At 43.2% G+C, this 12527-nt stretch overlaps 1 long non-coding RNA gene across 1 annotated transcript in view; it reads left to right on the top strand.

Annotated features, from left to right (window-relative positions):
* The first annotated feature begins 441 nt into the window (after window positions 1-441).
* LOC139628256 (uncharacterized) overlaps window positions 442-12527 on the top strand; it is a 23167-nt gene continuing 11081 nt past the window's right edge. Inside the window, exon 1 of the long non-coding RNA XR_011692729.1 lies at window positions 442-3560. This is a non-coding gene — a long non-coding RNA (uncharacterized lncRNA). The remainder of the gene's footprint in view (window positions 3561-12527) is intronic.

Here is a 12527-nt window from a genome sequence, read left to right as displayed (position 1 = left end):
AGTTTGTTTATGCTCACTGATAATACCTTTACACTAATTATGTATGGCATCTCAATAAGTCACGCAAAGTGAAACTTGAAGGATTTCCATAAGAGTCCTTCCTCTCTTTTCTTGGATGCCTGATTTGTGAGTAAGATGCTGCTGCTATCAACCTAGAGGATTTGCCTGGCAGGGATAACTGTCACGTTTCTTCTCCCCTCAGCCCTGTGATTGTTGTACAGACGCAGCCAATCTTGAGCAGCCTGCTCCTGCATGAGCCAACTGAATGATTACGTATTTAGCAGACACATTGTGATCACACAGCCCTGCAGGTGATTGAACACACATCACTACGTAAAACCCTGGCTCAGCTGCTTGGCAGATCAGCTGATCATTAGTTTAAGAGTACTGTTGCCTTTCTCAATATTACAACTAGAAAATACTTTTCACTGTTATTATTTGCACCTCATCACAACATTGGAGGCACATGCGCTGCAGCAGGCACACATGTGGAAGAGAGTTTTATTCTCTATCAGATGAGATTCTAGCTCCAAAAATCTTTGTATCTGTCAAATCAGTTCTATGATAAAATCTCTTTGAATGTCAGCAATTGTCAGAGAGTGAGACTGTTAGAGTTTTTGCCCTTCTCTTTTGGGACAGGGACAAGGTGCTTCAAGTTGCTAAGGCATAAAATATGTAATTGTTGACATAATTATGTTTATAGTTATTCAAATTTTAGCGTAACAAAATGGACAAAATGTACAAAATTAATTCATGATTCATTTGCACAAACTTAAATCATAAAGTCAACAATTTTAAATGAATTGTAAAATGTTGCAGCAGGATAATCTTATTCCTGTCCTGTTATCATGGCGTAAGCTTCTATTACACTGCACACAGCATGTCTACCTGAGTCCATGTGGCTGCAGAGACTGGTTAACCACGCTGCTGGTTGGTTGAGCTTTGTTAGGTGCAGGTCAGTGTTTCCTGTGCAAACTCCAAGTCAGATGAAGGATTGAGGTGCTAGCACTATGGCTACCAGTGACTGCTCTGCTTTGCCATCTGCTGCCAATACTGTAATCTGCACAGTGAGAAAATCATTTGTCTCAGTCTGTATCAAAGTCATGCCAGCTTGATTCAACAGGTAAATTAACATCAGTGAGGCTTGCTGTAAAATCCATGTTACTGCTGACGAAGGATAGTTATTTGGTTATGCTCATTCACTTTGGCATAGATGAAACAGAACGTTCTAATGTAAATTAACATTCACTGTTTGAGAGACTGTTTCCACTATGAAATGATTTATTTTTCTTACAGTTGAATGGATGGTTTTTGTCACACCATTATGCATTCACCTTGTTTTTTTTTTGTGTTAGCTTGTAATGTTCTGACTGAATATTAAAAAGAAGGCCCAACATGCTGTAAAACTTTACTGTAGCAAAATTATGAAATAATGTACTCTACCATATTCAGAAGTCCACTCTCAGTCATATCAAAAATAATAATGTAATTCAGAGGTAACAGGAAGACAGAAACAGATTCCTCTCAGTTTGCTGTGGTCTACAAGAAGCTTCATGTAGCCAGTCACAAATTAAGATTCAGTAGAGATAAAACATAAACTTTCATGTTCAAGACGTCCTGATCTTTATCAGCTTTGTTGATCCCAGCTTGGTCTCTAGAGGGAGCCAGACGCCCTCTGACTGTATCCCAAAAACGCTGGTCACAGGACACAGGCAATGTGGCTGATTGGAGCTGGGTAAACACACAGCTGATGAGTCAGAGATGCTCCGTGTGACACTTCTAGGCTTACATATTACAGTACAGGTACAGAAATTAGATGAAAACAGATTAAAAATTGATCAATATCTCTCCTTATGTAGCCAAGAAGAGTGAGGAGTTGGAGGAGTTTTGAGCAATTTAAAATTGTTTTTCTCATTTATACCAATAAAACCAAACTGAATTGAGATTTCCTGTTAAAACAAGATGGTGGGCCATGACATGAGGTGAAAAGTGTAATCCAGTGAGAAATCTTTTATTCATTATTATTTGGAACACTACTTTTATCTTACAAGGGATGAAAAACACCGTGATTGACAACTAAATCTGCAAGTTGTGCATCCTGTGGTAAGGCAACATCTGAAGTAATGTTAGTAGTTCCCTGAAACTTCTGGACATTTAATTTTTTTCCCCTTTAAATTAAAAAACAATTTAAACTATCACAGAAAACATCAAAAGGGAGAGTAAATAATAGAGGTGCAGTATATCAATTTACACATGAATTAATTGAAAGTTTGATTTTGATTACAGTAGCAAGAAAAAGTTAGTAATCCTTTGGATTTCCTGCCTCTATGTATAAATTTGTCTTAAGACTAACAGAACACAAATCATTGATTTCGTTTCATTTCAACCATTATTGGTTTATCTAAAACAGGGGCAATGTCCAATAAATGTATTCATCATAATGAGTATTATGAGTCATAATGTATTCATTCATAATGAGTTCATAATTTATTCAATTACCCCAGTTGTTAATAACTAAATTAACTGTTTATTAGGTCAGTGTGTTTTGGTGGTGACAATGTATGTTTGCTGAGTGAGAAATGTTGCCATCCTTAGGGTCGAACACGCTTACTTTAAGACATGTATGAAGTGTTTTGATGGTTTGAGTGAGTTTTGGAGGTGAGAATCTGGCCAAGATGAACGTTCTTAAGTATGGAGAACTGTGTGACATGGCTTCATGATGCTTGTTTGCAACTGGAAAAATAAATAAATAAAGTAAAAACTCTAATTGGGCATATAATGTAATCAGATTTTTTTTTAATCATAAGTAGCTTAAGACAAACACTAATAACACACAAATGATTATCATGGTTTGTCTCTATATGGAACACAGCCATCAAACATTCACAGTGCTGGTGGAAAAAGTGTAAACTTAGTGTAAACTTTTTTCAATCGTTATCAACTATAACCTACCAGTTAAGTAAAAGTATAACTGTATTATAATAATAAAAGACTATTTCATTATATTACAATGCACTACAACGCGCATGCGCACATACGGGCTTATCTATCTATCCTCTATGTGTGCGTCAGAATTCTGTGACCTCATTATGAGGTCATTAGGGATCGAAGCAGATCAAAGGCACATTAGAACGTTTACTTTCAGAGACTGCACAGACCACCTGGCAGACACACAGTGGATCTGGTTGGATCAGCATTTATATCCGTTTTCTTAGTTAATGAAGTTTTTTCTGAACTTTCTGATGCCCGTTGCTTCCTGTGACACATGGAAACATTTCCGTCGTTTGTGGCGACGATTACGAATACGACGAATACGATTTTTTAGTTGTTGTTGCGTTTGGGGGCTGGCATTTAATGGCTGTCATGATAAAGCTTTTTTGTGGTTTAAGTTTTGCAAATCAGAATGGTTAAGTCCGCAGTGGAAAACACACACAAATTGGAAATACAAGAGGAACACTGAAAGTAGTCGCAGAGGAAACTGAGATGTCACCTCACTTTTACCTGTTCTGGAAAGTTGACTCAGAAGACTGCAGCGAAATCCTGGATATCATTTCTAAAAGGTAAGGATTGACAGTAGTGAAGATATTTCACTACTGTATTAATGACTATATTGCTGACTGTAGTATTATGTGCCCTGAAGGTCACTGCTGTTGTTTTTTTTTGTTTTTTGTTTTTTGCTGCAGTGTTTGTTTTCTTGCCTGTATCACACACATACACACACACACTATTTCTCATGATCTCTCTTTCTGTGTCTCACTCACTGTCACTCACTCTGTATCTTCAACTCAGTGAAAAATGGTTGAAGCATCAGATGTTTTTTTTTCTTTGCAGGATTTCACGTAATGAGACTTGCTCACATTTAAGCACTGTAGATTTAATATGTATAACCTGCTTTTTATTGGGGGTGACACATGAAGGAGTTGTGCATGTTCTGCACTAGTGAGGAAAGTTGTGCAGAGAGCTGACAAAATTGTGCTGGCTGATCGTTGTAGTGAAACTATCGTTCTAAACAGCTGTGATGTCTCAATAGCATACACTTACCAGCCACTTTATCAGGTACACCTTGCTAGTACCAGCTTGGACCCCTTTTGCCTTCAGAACTACCTTAATTCTTTGTGGCATAGATTCAACAAGGTGCTGGAAATATTCCTCACAGATTTTGGTCCATATTAACATGATAGCCTCACACAGTAACTGCAGATTTGTCAGCTGCACATCCATGATGTGAATCTCCCTTTCCACCAAATCCCAAAGGTGCTCTGTTGGAGATCTGGTGACTGTGGAGGCCATTTGAGTACAGTGAACTCATTGTCATGTTCAAGAAACCAGTTTGATGTGATTTGAGCTTTGTGACATGGTGCGTTATCCTGCTAGAAGCAGCCATCAGAAGATGGTACACTGGTCATACATAAAGGGATGGATGCTCAGGCAGGCTGTGGCGTTTAAATGATGCTCAGTTGGTACTAAGGCCTGGAATATACTTGCTGTTTGACCAAGCGCTCATGTATGTAACGGTTGCGTTGCGAACATAAACTTGCTTAAGCATGACGCAGCCATTACATGTGATACTGGAGGTCTCCACTTGGGGGCAGACCACAGAAATCAGACCCAGAGTCGTAAACAAAGCCAGTCTTGCATACTCATGTAAATAAACAACACGGTGACACTGGAAGAGGTCTGTATTTTGCTTTTGCTGCAATTGCGGCAGAAAAAGAGACAGCGGCGCCATCATAGCCGCCATTTCGTTGACCTTATCTGACCCTCTATCCTCATGGTCACTGTACTCGCATGACCACCCCTAGCGTTCATGTCAATATTGCATTGTTGCATAATTTTTGGCAACGTGCACAACCGAAGCACCAAACAAACGCAGGATACATGGCAGCCACAATGCGTACGCATACGCATACATGTTAAAAGCAAGTATATTCCAGGTTCAAGGGGGCCAAAGTGTGCCTAGAAAATATCCCCCACATCATTACACCACCACCACCAGCCTGAGCTGTTGATACAAGGCAGGATGGATCCATGCTTTCATGTTGTTGACACCACATTCTAACCCTACCATCTGAATGTCGCAGCAGAAATCAAGATTCATCAGACCAGGCAACATTTTTCCAATCTTCTATTTTACAATGTTGGTGAGCCTGTGTGAGTTGTAGCCTCAGTTTCCATCAGCATTTTCTGAAATACTCAGACCAGTCACTTAAAGTCACTTAAATCACCCCTCTTAAACCCTAACCCTAACCCCTCTACAAGCCTAAATGCATTGAGTTGCTGTCATGTGATTGGCTGATTAGATATTTGAGTTAAAGAGGACAGGTGTACCTAATAGAGCAGCTGGTGAGTGTACAATAGGCTGTTATATCTGATGAAACCACTGCAGCTTCAAATCCTGTGTTAATTATTACTACTATTTTGACTAATGTCATATACAGTAAGTACACTGCATTCACAGTACAGTTATAATTGCCATATTGATAGCATTCTAGCATTCTCTCGCTCCATGGAGTTTATGGAGAATTACCAGGGTCAGATACCCAATGAGGAGTTCCCGCCTTAGGTGGCTCATAGGCTGGGTTGAGGGGGTGATCCATGGCCCCTGGAGGTTATGAAGGATTACCAGGGGCTGTTGCCCAGTAGCCTGAATACCTCAGCTAGGATTAATGGAATAGGACCCCGTTTCTATTTTGTGGGTTTTCTGTCTGAATTAGGGCCATGATTAAGAGGGACAGCTGAGACATTTGTATTGTGCCAGTAGAGCTGAAATTCTGAGGTCAACACAATATGGATGAAAGCGAAAGCATTTGCCAAGAATATTTTCATTAATCAAGAACGAAAGTTGGAGGTTTGAAGACAATCCGATACTATTGTAGTTCTGATCATTAACAATGCCAACTAGCAATCTGGAGCTGTTATTCCCATAACCTGCCAGGCAGCATCCAGGAAACCAATGGCTTTGGGTTCTGGCAGGGAGTATGGTTGCAAAACTGAAACTTAAAGAAATTGATGGAAAGGGACCACTAGGACCACCACAAGTGGAGCCTGTGGCTTGATTTGACTCAAAAATATCCTCTGCGTGATTTCAAAAACCCAGTTTTTGACAATACAGCCTCCAGAGATGGGCCCTGACTAGTCTCCAGATATGTCCCCGAGTCCCCGGACCTCGGTGTGTTCTAAATGGTTGTTTGCGGTGACACTGACAGATTGGCATCAGAGGACCCCTGCTGGCGGGCCTAGTGCCAGTGTTTGGGCGGACAGTTCCTTGGGCCTGTGGGGTTGCCTCTATGACCTGGGATGGCTTTGCATCAGGGGAGTCCAAGGACTCTTCCTTAGTGTTCCTCCCAGGGCTGACTGATTGGTAGCATGACTGAGATGCCCTGTCTGCTCAGTTGTCCTATGTTGGAACATGTTGTGGCTTTGCTGGTATCCCTGCCCCAGTCAACATGATGTTTCACGATGTCCCTAACCTGAGGGGTCTCACTTCCCCATAAGGTTGCCTCACCTTCCCCAGTCACCAGTCTGAACAAGGCCCCACACGCCTCTAGTACATGTACCAGGTGGAATATTTAGTGCTGTAATGCAAACAATCCTGGAGGAAAATCTGGGAGTTTTCTTTTCTTTGTGAAGGGCAGGGCACCCTGGAGTGGGTCGAGAGAGAGGGGCCTCTGCCCTTGAAAGCATCATGGTTCCAGCAATGTCCAGTCCCATGTCTGTCCCACTCTCTGGCCCTTGAAAATCTGGGAAATGGTGAAAATCTTGCACCAGACTGTACTCATATCCACTGTAGGTCTCTAAAGTGAACAGCCTCTGGCATCATAGAACAAGGGGGATAAGGATTGGCTCTAAGGGCTGGGTCAGTTGGGCTGGGGTGTAAAGCGGGGCTGGGGTGTAAAGCGGGGCTGGTGTGGAGCTGCGACTCGGGGACCAGTCACCCCTCCTCTCTCTGCCCCTAGATGGTGGGTCTGGGTCATGGAACAAGTGTTTCCTGCCAGACAGAGGCAGCTAAATCTGGGGGTCCATTAGGCTGTGTGGACCGTGTTATCCATGGCCCCTGGAAGTTATGGACATTTACCAGGGTCAGGTGCCATGAGGATGGCCCATAGGCTGGGTTGAGGGGGTGATCTAGATCCCTGGAGATCCACTCCAGATCTGTGGAGGCCCAAACATGGGAAGAAGGATTATGGCAAAGCCTAGACCCGCTGGCAGACAGGGTTAGGGGCCAGTAGCCAGTTCCAGGGTTGAGCACAATGTAAGTAATGAGTCCTGCACCTTGAAAGAGGGTTTTAGTATTTCTCCTTGGCACGGGATGTAATTTTCAACCCCTGACCCCTGGCTTTATGCCCCCAGGTCTGGCTGCTTCCACCTGGGAGGGCCTCCACCTTCTCCTAGCCTGTGCCTAGGGGAAGGTGGTATTTCTCCAAGTATTTTTCCAGTCTAATCTACAAGGTCTTTTGTTTTTTCCTCATTTTAGGGTAGTGTCAAAACAGTTACTCATTTTGCTGATCAGTTGAAAACGTGACTGTAGATACATTGTTCAGGAATCCAGGGAGGGGTGCTAAAAGTATGGGTATACATGTTCAACTGGTGGCCAGATCCCTAGAGTGGGATTAAGCAAGGCTCAGACACTGCTAGAACGGTTCAGCGAAGCCTAGACCCTTGCCCCCAGTGCTAGGGGCCTGGAGCCAGGGCCAGGGTTGAAGACCATGTAACTGACACAGCCTCTCATGTGTATTTCCCTTGAAGGTGTTCTCCAGTCTGATGTAAAGTGTTTTTTTTAATTGTGCTTTTGCTCCTTTACCCGGGTTCTCTTTCTTAACTATTGTCAATGGCTCCTTGTCCCCAGCCTTGGCAGCTTGCACCAAGCAGGGCCTCACACCTGTTCCTTGTCCTGGGCTCTGGTTCTCAACCACTGGCACTGGCTCCACGCCCCAGGTCTGGCTGTTCAGGCCAGGAAAAGTTGCACTCTTGCTCCTCGCTCCAGGCTCTGGGAGAACCGAACAAACTGTGCTGAGGTGTTTTGACTGAGAAAGGTCAAAGTAATTTTCAAGTCTAACCTACAAGGTTTCTGGTGGTCTTGTTTTTTTCCCCTCTTTTTATGGTAACAACAAAATAGTTTACACTCTACACAAAGTGTATGGCCATTTAGTTGGCCTCACTACCCTGAATTTGCTTTGCAGTTTGCACATTTTTTGCTACAAACACAAGCATGTCAATCTACTCCCCTGTGAGTCTTGCCCTTCTTGGGTTGCAAATAAGCCCTGATGTACTAAACACACACTCTGAAGCAGCTATATACAGGTATTTCTTCACAAGATAGGCAAGGTGAGCTAAGGTGTTCTCATTTGTTTGCCACCATGTTAGAGGGTCCTGTTCAGCATTCAGCTCCAACATGGCTACATACAATGTCAGCTCACCCCTGACCTTGCTTTCTGGACCCTCATCTGTGGGTGCTGCTGGTAAATCATGTTGTTTCTTTCTCTCACCCTGAATATTTGACAGCAGTGCCTTTCAGACATGTTTTTGTTTTTATGGCAGGGTGGTTTGCTTGTGAAGGAGATGGTTGCTGACTTGGGACTCTTGTCACATTATCCACATTTAATGTAGCAAAACTGTGCTTGAAACGGGGGTCAAGGAAGGTGGCTGTGTTCAATACCAGGTGCAGGTGCCTGTCCTTATATCTGTTCTGAAGATCTCCTGCAATTGTTTCTTTCAGCTCTCATTTTAGGTTGCTGTTATGGCCCTCAACTGTTAACATGGAATATATCTTCCAAGTTAGGAGTAGGACAGAGGACAGAGTGGTATGCCTTTCTCCACTAAGTGCATTAGTGAATGAGCTGATTGGATTCAGTACTTCTTTTACAGTCTCAAGGATGGTAATGTCGGAGTCGTTTGGCATGAGGTGCCACTTCTTTCCGTCCTCTGCTAAAACTGCACAGACTGCCTGCTGTTGTTCAAGAAACCATTCCACCATTTCAAAAGCTGAGTCCCAGCATGTTGGCTCATCATGAATTAGTCTGTGGTCTGCCAGCTGTAACTCTTTTTGTTTTTATTCAGCTGTCGGATCATCTTTGGTGACCTGCTTAAAGCTGCCACTGTCTTTCTCAGTCTAGAAAATGCTCCAGAGACAGGGTCTATATCCAGACCCTTGTTAATGGTTTGGTTATAACCAAAGTAGGGGCCCCAATATGAAATCCTGCTCAAATGCTTTCTTATTATTTGAAGCATTATCTGTAGTGATGCCTGCCATATTGTTTGTCTAGCTTCCATGTTTCCTGTACAATCGCCTCCAAAGCCTCCCTAAAAATGTCCCTTGTATGCTCTGATTGAAGCCCAACACAGCCCAAGCACCAGCTCTGCATGTCCCAGGACTGTAGTTACTGCCATGAATAAGGCTGTGGCTCTACTGGTCCAAAGGTCAGTGGTGCATAAGAAGTATGCTGCTCCATTATTGTTTGTTTTACTGTGTTGTGTAGCTCAGGGATTTTGTTGTACATGAAATGATTCCGTGAAGAAAGGTCATACCTTGGATTCAACTAGTGAATAAGCTGTTGGAATCCAAGTTTCTCCACAATGTAAACAGGGAACTGGTCCATGAAAATGTACTTGGCTACAGCCCGGTTTATTTTCTGTGCTTCTGGTGATTTGGGACCATATTTCCATTGTTTATCAAATACAGTTGGTAGGGTAGTGTTGTGCACAGGTTGGGGCAATTTGGTTATTGGCGTATAATATTAATGATTATCAGGGATAATCACCAATATATATTTAAATGTATACTACAAGTAGTAACCTCGGGTCACCAGGGACAGATGACCAAATTGATGGCTCAAAATACAGTCTCAGAAGGTTAATTGAAGGGTAAATTCGAGCACTGACTGTCTTGAATCCAGCTGTTATCACAAATATAGTCACAATAATCACAGACAACGAGGAGTTAAATTATAACAGGATTTATTAATAAGAGTAATAATTATTCAAAATAACATTCCTTGATATTAAACCGATTATAATTCAACTATAACTAAAACAAACATTAGTTACTAACTAGATAATCACAGGCAAAACACATATGTAACAACCGTGTGTGTGTGTGAGTGAGGGAGGGGGAGAGAGAGGGAGAGAGAGAGAGAAGGTGGCGACAAAGTCACATGAGTGATGTGTCTGTAGGAGCCAAGATGGCGGCAACGTGACACAAGTGAGGTCGTCGCTAGAGCCAAGATGGCGGCTGGTCGCAGAGTGTGAATGGTGTGAACAACGAGAACAAAGGGAGGGACCCTTGAGCTTTACGTGTATGACGCCATCACACTCTAGGGCAGCCTGAATGTGAGTGAGATGTAGATGAGGTGTGTGATTGGGAGAAAAGAGGGAGAATAAAGGTGAAGAGAGGAAAGAGTCCACAAGCGATCGTCACCACAGTTAATAATCACCACAATATCACTACACAATAACGGAGCCAGAGAACCGGAGTTCGTCTGGTCGGATATTGGTCCTTTAACTAGTGATATTTGGCTTATTGTTATTATTTGGCACTGATCACAGTGAACAATCTAAAACAACAGGATATGCAGCACTTATAAGTTAAATTACAAATACAACACGCTACACTGATTGTGTCACTGCCCAGACATCGGCCTCTTACTGTGAGTTGTTCCGATCCTTCAGAGTTAGAAAAGAAAGTCCGCTCTGATCCTCCACAGCTCGGTCCTTGGCTGGGAGCTCAGCGGGTCATGTCCCGCTCTCCTGGCGATGACAGTGTGATGAGTTCCTCGGCGGCAGCAGGAAGATCACAGATGAGGGACGGTGAACTTTGTTTTGTCCTTAACAAAGTCGACGTGCTCGTCCTCACAGGACGTAAAATCAGCTGATAGCACAGCGATCTACATCGGATCCGAAAGATGAAAAAAACAAAAGGAAACAAACGGAGCAGTCTGTGTGCTTGGCGAGTTGAAGACTGTGACCTGGGCTTTAAGAAGTTGCGGAAAAAGGTCAAATGTTTGCAGATTTCTCCCTTTTAGCAGCCAAGTCACGGAGAGAGCTGGAGTAGCTCTCTACTGTAACTGGTGCACGGGAGTAAGCAATGGCGGAGGGTCGCGGTGCTGCTTTTCTCCCCTGAGTGATGTCACTGGGGATCCCTGCTGAGAGTGCCTGGCCTCGGCCAATTCAAACTCTGATTCGCACCTAGGTGTGAATCGTGGGGTGGTCGTGGCTCTGTTGTTCAAACGGTCGACCAACTCTGGCTCAGGCTAATGAAGGGACATGTAGGCTTCTCCATTGTTCTCTTCAGGATTCATGGCTTGAGACTCGGGCTTTTGGAGGGACATGTAGGCCTCTCCATTGTTCTTTTCAGAACCCATGGCTTGAGATTCCAACAGTAGGCTGCCACTGTTTCTGTCCAGTTGCTGGTTGACTTTTCTCAGCTTCAATCTGGGACTTCAAGATAAACATAACACCTTTCAGACACAAATAATTGTATTACCTTTTAAATTAACACTGTCTGCCGGGGAGCGCTTGTAACGTTTGCTGCCTAGCTACCACATAAATGTTACCTTATTGTTTTATTATTAGTTATAGCTGCTTGTCGCCATGCCCTAATGATAACTTAAACAGAGAGCTATGTGTGACTATTGGCTTATTGTAGTTAAACAGCTAAGGTTTATGTGTGTACCAGGCAGTTAACTAATACTTAAATGTTGTTGAAACAGGGGCTTTACTGACCGTCTTTCAGATGTTTTGCTAAGTTTGTAGTGCAACTTGACTTGGTCACATCCACTTTGATGCACTCTTTATATATTGGCTTAATGACATCCTTAGCTGTCCCTTGGTCGTTTGCCTAATATGTGAAGTATTTCCAGACTGCACTTTTGCTTTTTTAAATTTTTCACCAACACTGGGTGTGAAGGTCCACCAGCTGCATCACTTACAATGTTCTACCAACTTATTGTGGTGTTGTAAAAGTTCACATATTCAGCTGCTGGTGAGGGGAGGGACTGTGTGTGTGCTTGTTTGCAGCGGACCTGTGTGAAGCCATGTGTCAACTGGATGTGGCAAAGACGGCACCGTTAATGTTGTAAATAAATATCTAATCAGACACTAATTTTTAATATCGATTAGTATCTGAGCATTGATTTTTTTGACAACCCTATGGGCTAGATCCCTGGAGTGAGACTAAGCAAGGCTCAGACATGGCAGGAAGTGTTGGGGCACAGGGGCCTGCAGCCAGTGCCAGTGCCAGTGGTTGAGAAAAAGAGTCATGCCATGGAGTAAGAGTGAGGCCCTCCCAGACCCAAACAACCAGGTTAAGGGCCCTGGAGCCAGTTCAAGGGTTGGGAACCATCACAGTAATCCCTCCTGCACCTTGAAAGAGGTCCTCTCATTGGATTTTCTCCCCAATTTTACCTAAAGGTTTTGAGTTTTTTGGGTTAAGAGGAGAGGTAGTCCTACTCCAGATCCTTCAGGTCAGGGTGGAAGGGTTAGAGCACAGCCTAGACCCTAGGAGACAGGGCTAGGGGCCTGGAGCCAGTGCC

Source organism: Trachinotus anak, unplaced genomic scaffold (assembly GCF_046630095.1).
Source record: "Trachinotus anak isolate AG129_WGS33_773 ecotype Australia unplaced genomic scaffold, CSIRO_AGI_Tana_v1 ptg000011l, whole genome shotgun sequence".
NCBI classification, from domain to species: Eukaryota; Metazoa; Chordata; class Actinopteri; order Carangiformes; family Carangidae; genus Trachinotus; species Trachinotus anak.
Note: the sequence above shows the minus strand (reverse complement) of the source record. Positions and strands in the feature narration are given on the sequence as shown.